The sequence below is a fragment of the Balaenoptera acutorostrata genome, chromosome 15 (assembly GCF_949987535.1).
Source record: "Balaenoptera acutorostrata chromosome 15, mBalAcu1.1, whole genome shotgun sequence".
NCBI lineage: Eukaryota > Metazoa > Chordata > Mammalia > Artiodactyla > Balaenopteridae > Balaenoptera > Balaenoptera acutorostrata.
In genome coordinates, this window is record NC_080078.1 from 40625144 (window position 1) to 40648428 (window position 23285).

A 23285-nucleotide genomic window follows, 5' to 3' on the forward strand; every position below is an offset into this window, starting at 1 on the left:
TCTGCTGTGTGAAGGCTCCACTAAATACCAATCAGGCAGGGGCCACTCATTTACACGGTCACATGGTTATGAGAACCACCTTGAAACAGAAAAGCACAGGCATCCTGGTGGAGGAAGAGAACACACACTGTGGGGTCTCACACGCTTTGGGAAAGAGTTATTTTCTTCTTGGTTTTTTGGGTTTTACACTATTGCAAATGGGGTCTCTCTTAAATTTCATTTTGTTTGTTGCTGGTAATACTGACATGTAATTGATTTCTGTAGGGTGGTTCCCCCCGAGCCCCAGCAACCTTGCCTAATTCTACTAACACTTTCTTCCCAATCTTTCTATCTTCCGCTTCACTTCTCTTGAATTTTTGCACAGGGCAGGACCGCCAACACCGTGCTCAAGAGAAGGCGTGTCTGCTGGCATCCTGTTCTTCCTGATGTCAAAGCAAAACTTCTGGGTGTCTTGCTATGCAGTGCGATGTTTTCTGTAGGCTTTCCTGTAGGTGTCCCTTCATCAGGTTCTTGGTTCTCTTCTTAGCTTAGTGTTGTTAAGTTATATGTTCCCAGAAATTCACTGATGTTGTTAAAACTTGCAAAATTATCACCATGCTGAGATGAAAAAAGAAGGCTTATACATACAATGTGTGGTAGAGCCCCCTCCTCTGGTGGTTAATAAACACCTATGACACTGCTTTGTTTTTATTTATTAGCACAAGTTGTTCATGATAACCACTCATCTTTTTAATGTCACCACATCTGTAGTGAAGTCCCATTTTACACTCTTGATATAATTTGTGCCTTCTTCTTGACCAATATTGCTTTATATTTGTCAACATTATTCATCTTTTGTAAGAATGAACTTCTCCACTGTATATTCACTTGTTTTCTGTTTCATTAATCCCTTCTCATTGTCACTTCCTTCTGAGTGGTTTATTTTGACTTTGTTACTTCTAGAGACAGATGCTTACTTAGCTCATTAATTTTCATCTTCTTTCTTAATATATGTATTTAAAGTTATCAATTTCCCTATAAATAATATTTTAGCTACATCCTACAAGTTTTGATGTGTAGTATCTTCATCATCATTCATTTCAAAACATTTTCTATTTTCCTTTTTTTTTGACCTACAAATACATGCTAGAAGTGTTTTATTTTAATATACACATACATGGAGATACTCTATTTATCTTTTTATTCATATTTCTAGTTTAACTGACCTCTGGTCAGACTACCTGCTCTACATAATTTCAATCCTTTCATTTGTTGAGACTGACTTTAAGGCCCTGGATACAGCCAATCTTTGAAAATTCTGAAGTCAAATACGTATTAGCTGGCTACAGTGTTTTGTTTTATTTATATAGAGCCATAGATCACATTCCTAATTTTGTTCAAAGTTCTAATCCTTAGTGATTTTTGTCTGCTTAGCTGTCAATTACTGAGAGGATATGCAAAAATTCTCTACTATGCTTATAGATTTGACCATTTCCTGTAGTTCTGTCAATTTTTGTTTTATATATTCTTTCATTTTCACCCTGTCTCTTGTAAACAAGAGTTGGATTTTTAAAATCCAGTAAGATATCTTTATGTTTTAACTGGAGTATTTAGTCAATTTACAATTAAAAAAAAAATTTTTTTTTTTAAATTTATTTGGTTGCACTGGGTCTTTGTTGCGGCAGGTGGGATCCTTAGTTGCGGCTTGCGAACTCTTAGTTGCAGCATGCATGTGGGATCTAGTTCCCTGACCAGGGATTGAACCCGGGCCCCCTGCATTGGGGGCACAGAGTCTTAACCACTGTGCGCCATGAGGGAAGTCCCCAGTTTACATTTTAAATGCTGATATAGTTGAGTTTAACTCTATAATCTTATTTTGTGTTATTTCCCCACCCATCCTGGAGTTCTTTTTGTCTCCTTTCTTATCTCTTTTTGGATTGTTTTTAAATCACTCCATTTTTTTTCCCCTCTACTATTGCAGAATACAGTTTCTATTCTTTAGTGACTACCTTTAAAACACAATAATATGTGAGATTCACAAAGTTCAAAGTTAAACAAAACTTTACTCCCTCCACTAATTCTAACACCCCTCTAACTTAGGTGTCATTAACCATACCCTTTTTCCAGCGCCCCCCCCCAAACATTATTATTCTTCTTTCACATTTGTTTAGAGTTGCCCAAATGTTCCCACCTTCTTCATTCTTCTTTCCATTTGGCACTATTTTCCTTCCAAGAACATACTGGAGAATTTCCTTTAGCCAAGATGTCACTAATTAACGGTCTTGGTTTTTGCCTTAAAAGTTACCTTCATTTCACCCTCACTCTGGAATTTTTCCCTTTGGTTGCTGTATCACTACACTTTCTACATGTGGGTGTTTTCCCTTGTTTGGATGGGTGTCTCCTCCATTCTGTACAATTCTCAGTCATTATTTCATCCAACACGGGCTCTGGCACACCACCTCTTCTCCCTGATTCTCAGTTGGTCTTAGAAGTTACTGCCCTATTTGGTTCTAAAGTGAAATCTGTACATTCTGCTCTGTCTTCCAGTTAATCACGCGCTGCAATCCGTTGGGTTTTTAACTATAGTGGTTGAGCTGCCCATGGCTAGAAACTGCACCTGATTCCTTTATCAAATTTGCTAGGTCACTTAACAGTTTCCTTTCTTTGTAGGTATTTTCCACCTTGTCTATTACTTTAAGCAGAGTAAGAAGCGCTTTTAAACACTGTGTCAACCACTCACTGTCTCTGTTTTCACAGACGTTCCTGCTGGTCCTCATTCACTGAACGCGCGGCATTCTGTTTGGTTATTCTCAACCAGGGATGCTTGTTTGCCTTGAAAATTACACGTGGGGATTCTCTGAGCCGAGGATAAAGGCGCAGTCCTTCAAAGACCTGCTTGCTTGTGGACTGGCCCTGGAGCACTCTCTACAAAAAGTCAGAATCGGCTTGAAAATGTCCTACCTCTGAGGTCACGGGATCTGCATGAAGGACAACATCTCAGGAGGGGACGGGCTTACTTCTGACTCACCTTCACCCTGGAGGTGCAGGAGTCCTCGGTGGGCACAGCTTCCATCATCCTGCCCACCTTGGTCTCTGCCCCCTGCGCCCAGAGGTGCCATCAGAACTCCCAGTTTGCCCAGTTCACCGAATGCCCTCAGGACTGTGCTCACCATCCAGGGTTATTCTCTGCACTGAGACTCTGGTCCCCTCACTACCTTCCTCAGGATCTTCCAAGCCATTCAGTGCTTTCCGCAGGTGCTGTTTTCATCTGTTCTGCAGCACTTGCCCCACCCGAGGGAGAAGACTGTTCCAGCCCACCAGCCCACCCTGCCACCGGAACACAGGCCGCCCACTACTGACATTTGGCACTGCTGCCACTCATGGCCAAACCAAACCCCAGCCAGGCAAGCTCTTAAAAGGAAAGAGGTCATCCCTGCGATGTGACCGGAGGGCTGCTATGTAGGGTGACTCCCAGATCCAAGCCTGGATGCACATCTGTCCCAGGAGGAGGGGAGCCTGCCCGGTGCCCTTGCCTCCCGGCCCTGGGCTCTGCGCAGGGTCCCGGCAGGTGGGCAGAGGCTCAGGTGGAATGACCTCTGGTACCCAACAGCCAGCTCCCTTGTTTTGAAGAAATCCACTTAACACTCCAACAGTCACTACATTTACCTTGCTGGGACCGGGGTGAGGTGGGGGGTCTGATGAAGAGTCTCACCGCAGATCAAAGCTCTCTGAGCCCTCCCTCATGTACTGCGAGGGGCTGCCTTTCTGCTTGGAGAGCATCTGCTCACCGGCAGTAAAACTTGACCCTTTTCCGCAAGCCCTATGAAAAGGCTCATCTTTGATGAACCATCTCCAGGACACGGGGAGGGCAGCACGAGGGGGTGCTTCTTATCAGTAGCAGTGGTAACTCAACTTCACCCTGGTTCCTTGCTGAAGTCATGTTCCAAGCTCCTATGCTGCCGGTGGGAGTACAAACGAGGACCAGCACCCTGGGGAGTCCGCACTGTTGTCCACGGCTGAGCATATGCCTCCCGTGGCCGAAGCCCCACGCCTGGGAACAGACCCAGCGGGAAAGTGGACACGCGGCCGCCAAAGTCAGGGGCAAGACTGTATTTCACAGTATCATGTAATTTAGAGTACATCAAAACAGAAGCCCCAAAGTGGAAACTATCCAAGTGCCCCGGCACAATGATGTGCAGAGCATATACAACAGGGGGATGAACTACAATAGCCCAAGACCACGGACGGACCTCATGCTCACACGTAACATCGAATGGGAGGCCACGATGAGCACAGGCCGTGTGTCCACTTGCCCCAAGTTCACGCGCAGGCGGGAGGGACCTGTGAGCTACAGGTCAGGGGTGTGGTTACCCCCAGGCACGGGCAGCTACCCGAGGGGCATGAAATGAGCTGCTGGGGGACAATGTTTCTTGGCCGGCTGGTCACATGGGGCGCTGCTCCGCGAGCTGTAGACGGGACAGTGCATTTTTCTATATTTGTATTTTACTTTAGTAAAGAGTTAAAATATGTATATACACACATGCCAACTTTGGTAGGAAAATGAATCCACACAGCTCGCAAAGGAGGAGCATCTCTGATGCCAGGCAGGTCTGTCACGGCACGTCCACTCCTGCCAACCCCAGGCCCCTCACGTGCGCTCACCACGCAGCTCCCAAGAGAGGGGAAGTGGGGACCAAGGTCACGGTGGGCACCGCCTCCCGCCTCCAAGCCCCACAGACCTCGCTGTCCCCGCGGCTTCCGAAACCAGACTGTTCAGAACAAATCTCAGGGCTTCCCTCTGAGGTTGGAGGCGACAACACAGGCTGCAGTGGCCGGCTCGGCCGTGGCTAAAGCCCCGTCCACGCCCCTAACGACACGTCACTAACGAGGCCGCTGTTGACGGTGTCGTCACCGCTCACTCTTGCGCACTGACCCCTTCCCCGAGTCACTGCAGTTACTACGAAATTGCCCAACTACGACAATCTAGAACTCACCAGGAAATGAAAACGTGTTCAACAGAAATAAAGCTGCATCTAATTCCTATGCAGGATGAGCCTTAATTAAAAAGGAAATAGTTTTTGCTCCAGCTGAGTTGTACATTTTAACCACTGAATGAAAAGTTCCAATAGAACATACTGCCTGGGCTGAGGGCCAGAACCCGGTCCCTCACGGTTCTGCGTGAAATGCGTAGGCCAGATCCTCCTGTCAGGAGGGGCCAGGAATCTATGATCTACTTTTCCATTTCTTTGCCTAAAAGCAAAGGCAGGCAGAGAGGAGGCAACGAGGGATGTGGGCTCGGCCTGGAAGGGGCTGCGACCAGCCAGCCCGCCTGGCTCCAGTATCCCACACCTGCCCAGCGTCCACGCCCGGTCCTCGAGGAAACGCCATCTGGGAGGCGGGAGGTTCATCTCATCCAGCCCTCTTAGTCCAACAAAGTCTGACTAAAAGAAGAGAGAATGGAATGCCAACTACCAGAAAAGAATTTCACCTCCTACCACGAAGGAACACTCTTGCTCACGAAACACGAAACCCACCTCTTTTCAGAGGCAGTGCACGGTTCAAACCAAAAATAACGTTTTGTTTCCTGGTGAGGGCGTCGTCACCGATACGCTCGGCTGCTCTGCAAACCCATCTAGCTCATCAGCTCCGCCGGGAAATAAAGGATGCTCGCTGCGAATTCTCCTCCTGGAACCAGCGCAGGCACCTGGGAAGGGCCTGGTCTGGTGAGGTCCCCGCCTGGGTGACGGACAGCGGAGAACAGGCAGCGCTGAGACCAATCTAACCGGCCTGCAGGTGCAGGGCACCTGGGAGAGAGCGAACGCCCAAGCCGTCTGCCAAGGGTCACTTCAGAGCCTTGGCTTCTGCTGGCGGAGCAGGATGGGCCACGTGTGGCAGCACCGCCATGAGTGTAACGGTCAGTCTCCCAACTGGAGCCAGGCTGGAGGGAATCCAAAAGTCGCTTGGCTTTGGAATATGTTTTTTGTGTTTATATTTGATGCTCTAGGAATCCAGGCTACTTGAGGCTAAATGATAATGTACTCACAGAACACAGGCACTAGAAAATCATCTGTTAGCTCGGCAAGGATGGGCACCTACTGTATACCACTGTCCAGACACTAGGGACACCTCGGGGAAACAGGGGGGCCACATCCCTGCACTGGGAGAGCTTACACTCCAGTGTCAGAAATGACAAAGTCAGTCACGTATGTGACACATCAGGTGGTGATAATGAAAACAAAGCCACGCAGAGAAGTGGGACAGGGGTCACCGGGGCTGTCACTTTAAATAGGGTGGTCAGGGAGGTCACAATGCACAGACCTGAGGATGGTGGGGGAGCAAGCCACGTGGCCATCTGGGCAAAAGCTCCCCAGGGAAAGCAAGAGCATGTACAAAGGCCCTGCGGCAGAAGGGCCTGCCCGGGAAACAGAGGGAGGCCAGTGTGACCAGAGCAGGGGGTGGGGGTGGCAGCAGTGAAGCCTGAGGGAAAAGAGGGGCCTTGGAGGCCACTGGACAGACTCAGGCCAAGGAGGGTCCTGAACACAGGGTGACACGATCTGCTCTGGGAACAGACCAGAAGGCAGGGGGTGAGGGCAAAAGCAGGCAGACCACTTCAGACCTAGTGAAATAACCCGGGGGATGAGGGGTCTGCACCAGGCTGGCACCAGGGGATGCGGTGAGAGTGGACGGAGCTGATAGGTTTGCCGTCGTAAAGGATACAAGTGTGAGAAGGCACGGAGTGAAGGATAAACCACGATGTGTGGCCTGAAAGATGGGGCCAACTGGCCTGGTTTCATATTACACGAGGAGGAAACTGAAGCCAAGGGAGGAGAACAGTCACATCCAAGGTCACACCACTTACTCTGGGGACTAGAACCCAGACCAGTGCTCCCCCCGCTGCCCCAAGCTGCAGCCAGTGGGGGACACTGGGGACTGCTCAGGTCACATGCGGACGCCCTCCAACTCCTCCTTGCTCTCAGACGCTGGGGTAGACAGTGTCCCTCGGGGACCGCCGGCACCCAAGCACGTACTGTGAGTGAGGCTGGGAGGAGAGCACAGCCCCTGCCCAGGGAAGACAACGACAGTCTACAGCTGCCACCCAAGAAAGCAGAACTAGTGTGCCCAGAAATTCCCACTTTCCCCAAGAGGACCCCAAAATCTAGATGTTAACAACAACAACTTCTCCAATTTTAAAAGGTGGCTTAGTTGTTTAGCAACCCGGGCCTGAACAAACCTCACGTGCCAGCCAAGTTCCATCCACACAGGGCTCCAGCTGGGAACCAGTCTCAAGACAGCCTGAAACACACCTGGTTCACTCACACCTCAACCAGGGTCAGGGCACAGAATTAAAGCTTTGGGTCTAAGATGGTCTTCTATTCCGACTTGGAGCCAGCAGATGATATTCACTATCACTATAAATAGCTGATCACTTCCGGCACAACCTTAGGGGCCTCCTGTCTGACCAACAAGAAAGTAGCTGTCTATCACTCTGGGTTCTTTGTTAACTGGTCTGACGTTACTCTACACAGTGTACTAAGATGAGGCCACTAGTACAGCCAAGAATTCAGAAATTCTCCCCAAATACTATCCAGTCATCCTTTCAAAGTTCTATGGAATATAACAAAGCCCTGCAAATAGCCAGGAAACAACTGCCGCCAGCCAAACAGGAAAACGCCTGTACCCTGGACTGTGTAAGGTTAGGAGACCGGCAGCTGTTCCAGCCTTGCCAAAATAATCAAACGTAGAAATTACAGAACTTTCTTTATAAATTAAAGTTGCCCTGCGTTGCTAGGCAGGTGGGAGATGCATGTCACTTACAGCTCTTAAAGGAAACACGCTACATGTGTCTGGCCTTCAGTCGTGGGAGTCGGCCTGCCTGTTTCAAGAGACACATCAGAACTTGTGTGCCTAAGAAAACAGCCTCCTAGGAAGTCCCCAGGTTAATTTTCTATAATGCTAAGTGGCCCTCTTGCCCAGGCTCTCTCACTTAGAATTAAATATTTACTTTCCCTACAAGCCATATGTTTTCGGCCCAATACCTATTTTCTGTGTCTGTTACATTTGACCACTTTGATGCCCTTGGTGTTAGGTAAGAAGCTCTCCAGGGCATGACCACTGTCTGTGCTGCGCCCCTGCTCCCCCGCCTTCTTTCCCTTAACATGCAGTTTATAATGCACACCAAGAGTCAGGAACAACTGCTTTCTAACGGTGACATCTTATTAGGTGGAAGCGCATGAACTGCCACTAGTTTAATTTTATTTAACTTTAATTAAGTTGAAATACCTCCGTGTGGCTACCGTACTGGACAACACAGTTCTAGATGGAGTGTCTTCAGACACGAACGAGGTTCGTTTGTGGTGTCTAAAGGCCTGGCACACAGGAGACGCTTGACGAAGACATGAAATGAAAGCACTGTCTTGGTACTGCCACACCCCACACTGACTCCCCGCCTTCGTTTCCATCTTCCAATTCCAGGTGCTCCCTGGGGTACTTACTGTCCCAACGAGTGTGGAATTACACGGCCTGTAGGTGTTGGTGAACATTCAGAAGGCCATGCCCACATCGCCCAGCAGCTGGGCAACAGGAACTGACCTGCTGGGCCTCTATGTTCTCATCCACAGGATGGGAACAACCACATCTACGCTATGGAAACGGGCTGCTGTGAGGCCGAGATGTACACCAAATCTATGAATCTGACTCTAAACAGTAAACCTTAAAAATCAAGTTGGGCTGAGCTTCAGTTGTCCAATGAGATAGCTGGAGAAAATTTAACAGGTGTGCTGGTCTACCTCATTTCATCCGCAATTATTGTGTTACGGGCCAGGCCTTAATCATTGCCGGGCCAGGATGTACAGATGGACAGCACTGTCTCCACTGTCATCATTCTCACTGACCATATTTTTCTCCCAAAACAAGATTTTAGCACAGAAAAATCTGGATTCTCGGAAGAACTGTTGACTCCCTGCCTATATGTCACTCACCTCCTCGTTACAACTCCTTGGGATAAAAGAACAAGTAAGAAAAGTCTGGGGTCCTGACATTTTAAAAAGGCATCCTTGCTACATAATAAACCAGTATGCCAATCAAATTGTTTGCATTCAGCCACTTACGTGGAATTTGGTGCTGTATCATCACTACAGCCTACTGACTTAGGGCTCGTTTCAGCCAAGAGCATAATTGCTCAAATGTGACTCAGTGGCTTGGGATTTATTTAAAATTCTCCCATCACCAAAAACTATTCATGCACCAAGGTACCAAACTAACTTCTTAATCTCTGTAGAGACGTTCAGAGGCCGACTCCTAACTGTGAAAGCGAAGAGTTCTGATCCGGCACAGTGCCTGCGGCTCCACTCCCTGGCGGCTGTTTCCAGTCCCCGAGACACCTTTCTCTCCTTATCTGGCCACCCACCCCGCCACCCCACAGCTCAACGGGTCCAGAAGCCCTGAACGTGCAAGCCCTGCTCCGCCTCCTGCCTCCAGCTTTCCTCCTTCGCTTCATCAGAGAGGGAAGTGGCATCTCCAGGCCCTCAGAACCGGAAGCTTCTTTCTGGAAGGGAAACAAGTTGGCAGCCCACAGTGGGCCTGACCTTTGGAGAGTTCATAAAGGAACAGAGACGTCACCACAGCCCGCTGCGGGATCACCGAGCCTTCTCTGGGGTTGGATCAGGGGGAAGTCAAGACAGCCAAGCACAGAGAAAAGCGTAGGGGGAGGCAGAGTGCTCCCCAGGCCCGCGGGAACAGCCAAAGCTCTGAAGAGACCTCCTTTCCCAAAGTCCAGAAAACGCCACGCAGACGCCCCCGCTCTGAAGGTTCCAGCACACCAGCAAAACAGTGACCCGCGAGGCTCCCAAGAGCCTGCAAAGTTTCATTTTCTAAATGCTTCCTAGACTCTGCTGACCTCCGAACTCCAGGAGTTACTGCCAAACTTCCTTCTGCTGGCACAAGGTCCCAGGGTTTCCCAGCACTTACCTGGGAGGCTGCCGGACCCTACAGTGAGTGGGTGGTTCTATCTCCAGGCTACAGATAAGGAAACCCGGGTTCAGAGAGGTTAAGCACCCTGAGCAGAGGGTCTGCAGCGTGGCAGGGGTGGGATCCAGACGACAGGACGTGGCAAGGCTGCGTCCGCAGCGGGCGGGCCAGAGCCAAACCCAGACCCCACCTCCCTCCCGGCCCGGACACCCTAGAAACTCATGCAAAAACAGTAACAGTCAACACCTGTGGACTACTCCCTACACGTGCTGGGTCTTCACGGTTCTCTCTCCGGCAGCCCGGCTGTTCCGACGTGGAAGCGGACCCCGGAGTGTCGGAAGCGGACCCCGGCGTGAAACAGCCTGGCCGACTGCCCACGGTGCCGGCTTTCGGAAGCCCACCCCTCAGCCATGACACAACCCGAGCTACCGTTTGTGACCTGCAGTGTGGGGAGGGTTCCCCGAGGCTTCCCAGATGCTACCGGGAAGCGTGGACCCCAGCCCGCCCTCCCAAGCCCGGGGCCAGGGCGGGAGCCCGGGACCCGGGGCGGGAGCCAGGCGGGGTGCCAGCGCTCTTGACGGCCGGGCCAGAGGTGCCACTTCCGCCGGACCTGGCACCGCCGGCCCATTCATCGTTCCCCCGCCGGACGCCCTCGCACCGGGTCCGCGAGGCCGGCCGGGCAAACAGCGCCCCCGGCCCCGCCGCCAGGGGGAGCAGGGAGCCGCCTCCCGCACTCCGGGAAGTTGCCACCACGGCCGCCGGGCGTCCGGACCCGGACGGTCCGGGTCCCCGCACGGCGGCCCCCGCGGTCCTGAGCGCGGCCCGCCCCGTCGGCGCCTCCCGGCCCCGCCGCGCCCCCGGCCGCAGCCCGAGATGGGCGCGCTCGGCCCGGGCCCCCATTCAATCCCGCCCCCTCCCCCGCCGGCCACCGCCGCCTTCCGCCCGCCCCCACCCCGCCAGCCCGGACTCCAGCCCGGCAACGTCATCCAGCCGCTTCCCGAAGCTTAACCCCTTCCTCCGCCAGCTGTGCGCCGCCCCGCCCCGCCGCCAACTTTCTTCGCCCAACTTCGGAGCGCGCCGGCCGGCCCGACGGCCCGGCTGCGAGGGACGGAGAGAGGTGGGGGGGGCGGCCACGTCTCGCCGCGGGGCCGCCGCAGGTCCCGCAGACGGCGAGGGCGTGGGGTCCACACCTCGGGCACGCTCGGCCAACGCCCCTGCACGGGGTTCGGCCCGGCACACGCCCCCGGGGCCCGCCCGGACCCCCAGGGTCCGCGGCCGCGGCGACGGCCGGGGGCGCCGCCGGGGGAGGGGCCGCCAGGGAGACGTGTCACTCTCGGCGCGGCCCGCCCGGCCCGGCCACGGCGCCCCGACGGCCTGGCCCGCGCGCCGCCGCCGCCGCTGCAGGGCCCGGCCAAGTTTCTTACCTGCAGCCGGAGACGCGGGAGGGAGAGCGAGAGGGCAGGAGCCGCCGCCGCCGCCACGGAACCGGGAGAGAGGAGCCGGCCGAGCCTCCGCCGAGAAGCCGCCCCCAAGCAACTGCAGGCGCCGCGACCCCGACGCCACCCGCCCCGTCCGCCGTCCGCTCCGGCCGCTCGCTGGCTGCGTGCGCGCGTGTGGAGTCGTGGCACTTTCTGCCTCGGAGCTGGCAAACGGCCCCCTCCGCCAGGATCACCGCCTCCTGCCTTCCCCACCCGGGCCAGCCATTCATCGAGCCGCCTCTCCCCATTGGCCCGTGCCCCGCCACTCCGCTGGCCGCTGACCAGTCAGAGCGCGGGCGGCCGAGCCGCGGCGGCGGCCATTGGGCGGAGAGGCGGGTCTCCGCTTCGGCCAATGGGAGAGGGGAGGAGCTGCGGGGAGCCGCGGGGGCGGGGCCGGGGAGGGGCGGAGCCGCGCGGCGCGGCTCTCGGCCCTGCGCGGTGGCGGGGCGGGGCCGGAACGCGCGGCCGAACGGGGGTGGGGGCGCCTGCCGGCCCCGCCTACCCCGGGCCAGCGACCCTGCTTGCCGGCGCTGATTCCGGGAAGGCTGTGGCCCGGCGGGCCGCGAAGGTTCGAATCCCGGCGGCGCCGCGCCTGCGCCCCTGGCCCCTCCGGGCTGAGATGGCGGTGGGTGTCACCCTGAGCAGGGTTGCGCAACATGCGAACAGTAGGGAGAAATGCTTCGTTTAAAACCAACTGACTTCCCCCGCAGCAGCGCCCCCTCTGGGCCCTAGATGTGAGGACAAGGTCTGCTGGGGGTCAGTCCAGAGAGGGCACGGCACTATTTCAAAGAGATTGCAATCAGCACAAGAATGAATTTTCTTGAGTAAACTGGGGCGGAAAGGCCAGACGGTGCAGGAGGAATGGAGGGTGGACGTCATTTGCACCCATTTTTAGGGAGGTTACAACTGAGGCACCGTCCAAACCTCAACTGGCAGCAGGGCAATGACTGCAGTTGACCTTCTGGCATTTTACTCCACAGTGGGGAGGGTGAGAGGGTCTGACCCACATAAACTCACCCACTTTCCAGAAAACGGAGCAAACGGTGCTTCATGACAGGACTTCCTTCTCGACCCCCTACTCCACCACCCCCATATAACCCAGCACTCTCTCTTCATAACTAAATAAGTCTTTCAATTAAGATAATTTTAGGCCTGGTTTTTAACCATTATATCAGTGTCTCTTAAAGCTAACTCTTTGAACTTGAGTCAAAGCCACTTTCTTTGAAATTAAGGTTTCTGGGAGGCCAAAAGGGCTGCTGCAGGCTGATCTGCCCTGTACCACTTCCCCCACCCCCGTGGCTGCAGAATCCTGTTCCTAATAGCTGTTTCTTGGACAGTCTCGCATACCCCCTCCCTCTTTGTCACTGGTACTGTACGAGTTGTTAGATGTGGAAATACAAGCCATCATGAGGGAATAAAGAGGGGCTGGGTTGAAATTAAACCGTTCATTCATATTTTTAATCTCAGCAGTTCCCTAGCATATTAATGATTAATCCGCGGGAATTAACCTGGATTAGCTTTCCACACTCAGTCTTTTTCCAGTGGTGAGCCCCAGCTTGACGTAAAAGTCAAGAATCCCAGCTTCTGGGTGGCATATGCTACCAACTAGTTCTGATTGGCCGTGGGTAAACCAGTTAGCCTTTCTGAACGTGGATGTACTCTTTTAGGACAATCGCTCCCCTCTCTGGGTTTTGGAGAGTCATTCTTCCATCCACCCATCCATCCCATCCACCCATCCATCTATCCATCCCATCCAACCATCCATCCATCCACCCATCCACCCATCCACCCATCCATCCATCCACCCACCCACCCATCCATCCCATCCACCCATCCACCCATCCATACACCCATCCATCCATCCACCCACCCACCCATCCATCCCATCCATCCACCCACCCACCCATCCATCCCATCCATCCATCCATCCATCCACCCATCCACCCATCCACCCATCCACCCACCCACCCATCCATCCCATCCACCCATCCATCCATCCATCCATCCACCCATCCATACACCCATCCATCCATTCATTGGTGTCTGTCGAGTGCCCGGAATTCACTACAGGCTGGGCAAGCAGCCTAGAGTGATACTCAGACCTAGTAAAGACCCAACTGCCCTCGGAGGCCTTGCTGTGGGCACAGACCTCCTTCATCTTATTCACACTGGTTTTCCCAGAAGCAGATCCTGACCAGGAGGGTTTGGGTGCAAGTGACTCATTTGAGGGATGATCACAGGAAACACTGGTAGGAGAGTGGGATGGGAAGGGGCTGGTGAAGAGCACAATGTCAAGCAAGTGGCCTCTGCGGGCAGCCAAGGCTCAGCATCGCTGGGCACTAGGGAACCGTGTGGAGCCCGCCCCAGAGGTGTCCCACCTGCGGTGCCGGACTCCCAGTCCTCGTGGTGGAGGGCTACTTCTGGGGGGCTTTAACTCACCCCGATGCTCCATCAGTCAGAGAAAGTCTTCCAGCAGAGAGAAGCAGCTGTTTGCAGCAAGAAGCCTTTGGCAGAAGGCTGAGTGCCTGGGGCGTCTGGGGGCCACAATAGCATCTTCTACCGACCCCACGCCTGCACAGAGTAGGGGCTCCGTAAATGCACATTCCATAAATGTTGTTAAACGAATCATAGGATTACAAACTCCCTACGAGTGAAGGGTGTTTACAAAAAAAACCCCTTCTCTGTCTGCTCCCTCCCATGATTGACGTTTTGTTTGGCCTCAACACAACATAGGGATCAGTATGGACGAGTGGCCTGGCCTGAGCCTTTGCCTTTGCTCGGTCCCTGCCCCTTGTCCAGCCTCCACGAGGAGGTCAGCCCCTGCCCCAATCCCCCCCCCACCTCCTAGCCGGCCTGACTCACAGCCGCTGCTGTGCCTGCAGACTGCCCCCCTCGGCCCTGCTCCGCCTTCTCAGCGTGTCTCAGCCTTGCTCTCTCCCAAGGCGTGTCCGGGAGAAATGGGAACCACCCCCAGGACTAGATGGACAGGGGGTGCCTGTTGGGGAGCGAGGGGCTTCCCCCAGGCTCAGAGCCCCTGGCCCTGCCGCAGGCCTGTAACCATCAAGCCACCCAGCACGAGAGGGATCCCATCGCCCAGCGCAGCCTCCAGGTCCTATCTGCTCAGTGCCAGACGCAGGCTGGAGCCTGGGAATCAGGTCCCTGCCGCCCCCTGGATGACAGGCCAGTGAGGGCTGTCACATGAAAACAGGCCAGAGAGAGGCCGAGGCGAGCTCAGACTGCAGAGAGCAGAGGGGTGAGAGCAGAAGCTTGAAAGAGAAGGGGGATTAGCCAGGCCAGAAGGTGAGAGAACAGGGCGGGTGGAGGCCTGGAATCTAGGTGGCATGGTGCACGAGGGGCCCGCCGATTTGTGGTGTTTTGCCAAAGCTTGAAGGGTGAAGGAGAGGGTAAGAAGAGCTGAGTCTCAAAAGGTGAGCCTGATGGTCACGAGGGAACTATTTAGAGGTGATGTAAACGCTCCACACCTTGGTGATAGTGACAGTTACTGATCAAATTATGCGCTCTTGAAAAGGGCGAATTGGTTTGTAAGCAAATTATTCTTCAATCAACCTGACTCAAGAAAAAAAAAAGGATATGTCCTTTTTGGGTTTTAGTTGTATATTAAAAACAAATAAAGCATTCTTATTGGGAAAAACTAAACATACAAGAATAATTACCTAGAACAGCCCATTAACTCATGACAGGGCTTTGCTTTCTATTACTGACTTGCAAATATTATTTTTAAAGAGTAGGCAGAAAGAGAAGATATCATACAGTGTGAAAAGAGGTTTTACTTTATCAACAACTAAAAAAGGATGATAAATGACAAGCAGAAGAAAAATATCATGTGAAAAAAAGGACGTAACATTTTTAGGTCTTATCACGTGCCAGGCACTATTGGAGATGCCTTACAAATAAGTAAAATTATTTAACCCTCAGAACAACCCAGTAAAGGAGGCACAGTTATTATCTCCACTTTAGAGATGAGAAAACGGAGGCACAGAGAGGTTGAGTACCCTGCCCTTTGTCACAGGGCTGGTCAGAGGAGGGGGGTGGGCGCCAGGGTCCATGAGCGTAACCACTGCATTCGGTGCCGGATCCCAGAAGGTGTGCTGTACCTGTGTGGGTTGCAGTGGTGGTTCAGGGAAGGGTTTGTGGTCAGTGACAGCCAAGGTCGCTCCCGTGGGCCCCTATTTCAGCTGACTGTGATGCTCAGCTAGGTTGGGGACCCACTGGGTTGGACGCCTTTGCAATAGTTCTGGTGGTGAGGGCTTGAACAGGGCAGTGGCAGCGTTGGGAGGTGTAAGGGTCCTTCATGAGGGTGTTTAGGAGGTGAAGTAGGTGAGGCTTCGTGACCACGGGAGTGAGAGACAGGGAGGAGCCACCTGTGAGCCCCTGTTCTTGGCCCGAATGACAGGGAGCATGGTGGTGTCACTGCAGGGGCAGGACACGCAGGAGAATGAATAGGTGGGGGAAAGGAAGTGGGGAGGATGTTGCCTGTTGTCTTGACATGTCGAATTTGAGGAGTCTTGGGGAAGTCCAGGGGGAGATAGTGTTTCATTGGGTCTGAAGCTCAGGGGTGGAGGCCAGTGTGGCTATTACAGTTGGAAACCTGAGCATGAGAGAAGGTTCAAACCTTAAGGACAGAGATGATCACACCCAGCATGTGAAGCTGGGAGCTGCACGTGGATGGGAACAGGAGAAACCAGAGCTTGAGTCCTGCACAGAGAAAGGAAAACCCACAAAAGAGTCTGTATCAATCTGCTTTTGCTGCATAATAAATCACTCCAAAACTCAGTGGCTTATCACAATTCTGGTTTCCTATTAGAGCTCACACATCTATGGCAGCTGAAGCTTGGCTGATCTTGGCTGGCTCACGCATAAGTCACGCATGGGTGGGCTGGGGGTTCACTTCTAGTCTGGGCTTGACTGGAGCATCTCGGTGCTGCTCCACAAGGCTCATTCCTTTCTTTGGGAATCAGAAACTAGAGAGGGCATTCACTTCTCATGGCGATGGTTGAAGCAAAAGAAAACAAGCAGAAATACACATGGAAGGGAAAGAGTTTCAAGAAGTAAAGAAGGATTAAATGCAGACTGGAAATTCAGCAAGATGAAGACTGAAATGTGTGTTAAACGTGGCAACTCAGGAATCAAAAGGGATCTTCAGGACAGTTTTAGAGGAAGGGGTGGGTGAAAAGTTGGCCACCGAGTTGTGGAGGGCTGAGAAGTGAATGGAGCTGGGGGGGCGGGGGGGCGAGGGCAGGTAGAAACAACGTGTATCCATTCATCCAACAGATGAATCCAACTCAGGACCTATCACATGTCAGTCACTGTTCTAGGAGGTGAGGAGACAGCCTTGAACAAGGCAGAGGGTTCCTTTCATGGAGTTCACATTCTAGTGGGGAAAAGACGGTAGCCAAGTCAACCAATAAATAAGCAAGGTGAGTCAAAATGGTGCCAAAGGCTACAAGGAGCGAGAAGAGGCTCCTGCGAAGGAGAGGGGCGGGCTTTGGGAATGGGGGGTGCAGAGGATGTAAGAGGCCGGTCAGAGAAAACCCCTCTGGGGAGGTGATGGTTGAGCTGACACTTAAAGGACGAGAAGAAGCTGATCTTGTGAAAAGAAGGAAGAATAAGTGAAAAAGCCCTGGGGTGGGGAGGAGCTTAGCAGCTGGTTCAGGGAACAGAAGGAGGGCTGTGTGACTGGAGCTCAAGGAGGAAGGGAGAGAAGGCAAAAGCCGTGAGGCAGGAAGGTGCAGACAGGAGAGGGGCCTTAGGATGTATCTGAAGCCAGGGGAGCGGGAGCCTTAAGTGGGAGAGTAGTGCCGTCTGATCTGCATTTTTTTTTAATTTTTAAATTTTATTTAATTTATTTTTTTATACAGCAGGTTCTTATTAGTCATCAGTTTTATACACATCAGTGTATGCATGTCAATCCCAAAAGATCACCTTAGCAGTGGTGGGCAGAATCGTTAAGATGTGGAATGGAGGATCCCAGGACCAGGTAGGAGGCTTTTGTAAGATTCCAGGCAAAATATGGTTGATGTGCTGGTAAATATTTAACTATTGGCTACTGGAGGTGGGGGGCAGGGGAGCATTCCTAATTTGCAGCATTTGCCAATTTCTGGGGTGTGAATACTCCCATTGGAGCTGATTTCAAGTCACCAAACACAAAGATGGGAAGAAATTCACGGTAACATACCATTATAAACCGTACAGATGACCTCATGAATAATCTCAAAGGCAGATATAATAGTAAAATGTAGTCAAATAATTAGGAAGTGATGAGGATGAGTATTTATTACTTTTTTTACTATAATCTATGTCATTGTAAGTTTATATCATAAAATGTTTAATAATGGCTGTGTTTAATGAACTGCTTGAAAAATTCCTGAAAATGCAACAATCAGCTCTTATGAGGTGGCTGGTTCCTTCACAGCACTGAATATAATAGTCACCTGGACTGGAGTGGAGGGTGAGTTTGTATGTGTGTGTGTGTGTGTGTGTGTGTGTGTGTGTGTGTGTAAAAGAGACTCAACAGGATTTGGAAATGTTAGAAAATGAAATCCTGTTCACGCTCATGTTGACATTTCTGCACACATCTCATGCCATGTCTGAGCTGTGGACTCATTGGGGGCAGTGGCTGGAACTGATGCATCATTCTGTTCCCTGAAGACCTACCCAATGCCTTGATTCTGATAAAAACTCACCTTAGGTTGGCTCTTCTCAGAGGAAGACCTTGAGAAAAAGATTTGAGTGAAAGCATTTTATATGGAAGGTGATCCCAGGAGTCACCAGGAAGGGAGTGAAGAAGTGAGCCAGGGAAGGAAGACAGCCAGTAAACAGTGCATCACCAGCAAGTTTCCACCGTGAGCAGTTGAAGCTTAATCCCCCTGAGGAACCCTGGGACACGGGGGTGTATGCCTCAGAGGTACCACCCTGAGAACCGAGGAAGCCAGAGTACTTACTCACCAACACCTACCCATCACTGGTTGAAGACTGCTCCTGGCATTTCCAGCCCACACCCCAGAGAAAGACCTGAGGAAGGGTGCTGGTGTTTGCAGTCAGCGGCTGTGGAGATGCCCAGGAATGGCAGAGGGGATGTGAACAGGGCACCAACTGGGCTGATCCAAAACTGATAAATATTTCTTCAATGAATGAACAAACGAATGAATGTAGGGCCCTCTGAGCTTCTATAAACACAAATTTAGGGTTTAAAAGCTTTGAAATAGAATGCAGGTCCTTCCACTCCACAGTCAGCACATTTATCTTATACTTTTGCAAAATCTAGAGCAGGGGACCTATGACATCCCAGACGATTTAAGTTCTGCAGCAGTGTTACTCGAAATCAGAGTAATGTTGTTATACACTTAAAGAAAAATCTCTGTAGATAGATTATACTAACCATCAAAAGAAAAATAAAACTTACACAAGAAAATAGATGTAACAGTGATCCCAAATTACAAATTTCTATGGTTGCTAGTGGTAGTAAAATATACCTTGGCCAAAAATGTTTGGTTTGTTGTGTGGGTGATGTTGGAAGTGAGCTTAGAGATAGGAGATTTTGCAAAATTGAGGACTGACCCGGGGCTGGCTGAGTCCCCAAAGAAAATATGGGGAAAAAAAATAGATGGATGATGTTTGCCTGGTACTTTCCTATTCCTAAAGTGCTTTGCAAATGATCCTTACTAGAACCGTGGGAGGGAAATATTATTATCATTACCTCAGTTTACAGGTGAGGCAGCTGGTGTTCAGAGAAGTGCAGTAGCTTGCTCAAGACCCCACACTTATAAATGACAAAGTTAAATAAGTCTAGAGACTCCAAAAATGGTATCTTTCCATGACACAACCCTCTGCTTTTGCCATGGAAAAAAACAGTGGGGAAATGAGCAGGTATAACAGACCCTACATGAGTTAATGAAACCTTTCTCCTTTCTACTGTCCTTCCAGGACTCCATGTGTTTCCCCTTCAGCCTGCTCCTCAGATAACAGTGAGCACTTGGTAAGCTGTCAGAAATATTTTAATTGAACTGAATGTGGTCAGCCTGGCTTGGTTAGATGCCTCACACTGAACATTCAGATTCAGAATCTGAGGGCCATCAAGTTAAAAGGCTTTCCCTGAGCAGAAAGCCTCCTTAACTAGTCTAGCTAGTTAGACGTCTTGACTCTTTTTAAAGATTACCAGCAATGAAGAACTCAGGACTCCCGAACTTTGTCCCTCCTGCCCGGTTTACTTTATTCATTCATTCGATGAATGTATCTGGAGCCCTGCTACACACTAGGGTCTATGCTAGGTGCTAAGAACTCAGTGGAGAACAAGAAAAACAGGACCCTGTGCTCGGGGAGCTTGTGGTGTAGTAGGAATGGGCACAGGCAATCAATAATTCATCAGCCTAACGTTCAGCTTGTGGTAAATGCTCCAGTGTAAATAGAGTGAAGTGGTGTACAGAGCTGTGAAAGACCCAACTGTCTTTCTTCTCTCGCTCTTTCCAATCCATCCACTCGCTTTTAGCAAACTCAACCTTCCAAAACCGGTGCTTTCATCTTGTCTTGTCCCCCCTTCAGGAGCCTCAGATGGTCCCATCTACGTCAAATCTTTGTTTCTCTGCCTGACTTGTGTGGACTCCCGTCGCCTGGTCCCCCGGACATTCGCCAAGCTCTACACATTCCCGCCCGTGCCCATGCGGTGCCTCGGCCCAAAGCACGCTCTCCCCAGCCTCTTGCCGTCCCCTCCTGCCCCAGCTCTCAAAGACTGCCTTTGCTCATTCATCCCGGAATCGGGCACTACGTTCGCCAGGTCCCCACTTCTTGTGGTGCAGAGCTGCATCGAACTTGGTTTCTCTCTGCCCTTGAAGAGCTCTCAGAACTGCTTCCTCCACAAAATCTCTGAACACATTTTTCCCCCATCACTGGCTCCATGTAGAAGCTGCCCCAACACAACCAGGCACTAGAGTTTGCTGGCAGATTCTGTGAACAGGAATTAGAACTCTTCAACCAATGTTAAAACTTATAAAAGGCCTGAGTTGTACGTTTTTCCTTCTGAATCCACTGTGATTTCTGGTTCTGCAATGAGATGCTTTTAGCTTTTGGGAAGTCCTTGTTGTGTCTATCTTAAATCCCTCCTACCTCCTTCGTACTTCTTTCTTAAAGTCTTATTCTTCTTGGCTTTAGGGCACAGATAAGGCACCCCCATGCAATGTCCGTTCAATGTTCACGGAGTGCGTCTCAGTTGATTAAGTGCCTGGCACTTAAAAATCATTATTCTATTCCCTCCTCTGGGTTCTTTTCTCCAAACTGCAGCTCTTTAAACCTTTTTTCCACGTCTTTAAACCAGAAGCAAAAAAGAAAATAAAATCCAGAAAGGGCCTGCAAGGGCGATTGAGCTCAGCTCTCTGCCTTTGGCCTGGCAGCCCCTTCAACCAGCTAACAGATCAAGCAGACTGTCTCAGTTCGGCACAAGCGTCCAGCCTCCAATCTGAACATGCGCTGTAGACAAATTAGATTTGGTGGGATGAGAACATAGCCTGTGGCCCCATTGACACCTTCTTTAGATTGCTGCTGGCCACGGCAGTCAGAAAAATCCAGGCCTGGGCAGAATTTAGTTAGCTGGTTTAATTTAGGCAACTTGTATTCCTTCTTCCATTGTGAGACCATAGACTCTCACAGAGTTCTGGGTGCCACCTATTGGGTGTGTGTGTCTGCGTGCATGTGTGTGTTGGGCGGGGGGAGATGAACTCTGACTAATTCACACTAAAGTATTACTGGCTTACCATGCAATGCCTCTAAAGGCAGGGGAGGGTGAAGGCAGCCATTGAGGTTGGGGCTCCAGCCTCTAAACCATCTGTACCAGGAGGGCATTAAGGTTTACATTAAAGATCCATGTGATTTTTGCATTCTTCTCCACAATATATCCACAAAGGCAGTTTTTCTAAAAATGGAAATAATTTTATTGTTATTTTTATGACACGAGAGTAACATATATGAATACATAATGCAGATAATACAGGAAAAGCTATCAAGAAAAACGTGGAAAATCACCTGAATTCCCAACCCCTGCCATGTGACACTTTTTACTTTTTCCCTTCTACACTATTTTCTATTAATACATACAGTTTGCTTTAATATATATTAAATATTTAACATTACAATATAATATATATTTAAGATGTGTATAATATAATATAAAGTTTTAAATTATTTACTACTGTGTAAAAAGATCCTGGCAATTTACCTGGTAGTGTCAGGTCCAGGCAGTGAGGATGGCTCGTCTGACCTCAGGAATGACCCCTCGGTCTCTGCCCAAGTCTCCCAGGCCCTGCCCGGCCCTCAGCCCATGGCAGCGGGCAGCCGCTGGTGTGGACAACTCCAGGGCCTGGCCGGTCTGTGAGCGCTGTCGGTGCACTGGTGTCATTCCCTGAATGACCCACCTACAAACCTAGATTCATCTTCCTTGCAGAGAGGCCTCACTCTCCTCCAGCAGAAAGAGAAACACGCCCATTCCTAAAGAAGTGTTTTCTTTCTTTCAGGCAGGAAAATTAATGAGCTCCATCTTTGGCATGGATTAGAAAATTCCACCGTGGCCTTGGCAGGGCTCATGCCAACACCAGAACTTTAAAGAAACCCCACATTGAGAGCTACGAGGAACAAAGGTAAGGCTGGCTGACCTGATTTCCTTGCTCACAGTCGGGAAGAGAAAGGGGAGAGGAACAAAGCACCTGGCTGGAGAGGTGCGCCCGGTTGAGGGAGGTGCTTCCCCCCCTTTCCCCGAGCTGTTCTCGGAAACAGCAGCACAATGCCCTCCTTATTCCCTGGTCCTCACCACACGGGCTGACGTTGAGCCTTCCCCGGCAAACGTTCAGACTGTGGCCGCCAGCACGTCTCGGGCAGATTCCTCCAGCCACTGGGGTGGGTGCCCGGTCTCAGCAGAGGAGGAGAAAGCCGTGTTTGCTTCACAGTCTCTGGTTTTCGGAAAACAGTTGGCAGACTGAATAAATACAACATGTTGCCTAGTTATCAATAAGTATCTGTTCACTCTCAGTACATGATTTTTGAGCACCAACTTTGCTCCAGGGGCTGGAGACATAGCAGTGAACAAAACAGACAGAGACCCTCTACCCAAGGAGGTTTGGGATGGGAGGTGGACAATCAGCACTTAACAAACAAAATAACTTCAGGTACTAATAACACCAGATGATGAGGTAGAACATGGTAGTGGGGAGGAGGCTATCTCAGGACGCTCAGGAGAAGCCTCCAGTGACGTTGTTGCTGAAATCTGCATCACGTGAAGGATCCAGCGGAGGCCAGATGTGGGCATAACAGTCTTCTAGGCAGCGGGAACAACACGTGCAAAGGCCCTGAGGGGGGAACGTTGTTTGACAATTTCAGGGAACTGAGTGGAAGCTGATGAGGAAGGGGTGGTAATGAGCAAGGCATAAAGAAAGGCAGAGACCAGGTATATTACAGGAATCATCACATCTAACATTGTAGAGTGCGTTACAGTTTGCAGAGGGCTTTGAACACACACTATCTCAATTCAATCATTTTCCTTAACGATATTCCTTACCCAATAGAGGAAGAAACTGAGACTCAGGAGGTAACTTCCTCAAGGTCACAAAACTAGGAAGTGATGGGACAGGACTCTGACCAAGGAGTCTGTTTGCACAACTCCAGAGGGCTCCATCCACGTGGCAGGGGAAGATATTTGTATCATTGCTTGGAGTTTGTGCAGTGCACGGCCTGTGCCACTGTACATAGTGACCCTGTGCCAGCTCAGGTCTATTTTCTCCAAATTTCTGTTTTTTTTTTTTTCTGTGCTGGGGCTATTGGAAACCCAAAGAATAAAAATATTATTTCAGCCCTTGGTGAGCA

General features: G+C 51.0%; 1 protein-coding gene across 6 annotated transcripts in view; it reads right to left on the reverse strand.

The window, feature by feature from the left end:
* RRBP1 (ribosome binding protein 1) overlaps positions 1-11574 on the reverse strand; it is a 58294-nt gene extending 46720 nt beyond the window's left edge. For 4 of the 6 annotated variants that reach the window (XM_057529171.1, XM_057529173.1, XM_057529169.1 and 1 more), the window contains exon 1: positions 11370-11501. The gene's annotated coding sequence lies outside the window, so the exon portion shown is untranslated. Of the gene's footprint in view, positions 1-11369 lie in introns of all 6 variants that reach the window. The other 2 variants (XM_057529174.1, XM_057529175.1) reach the window with 2 other exon arrangements.
* Positions 11575-23285: the final 11711 nt, after the last annotated feature.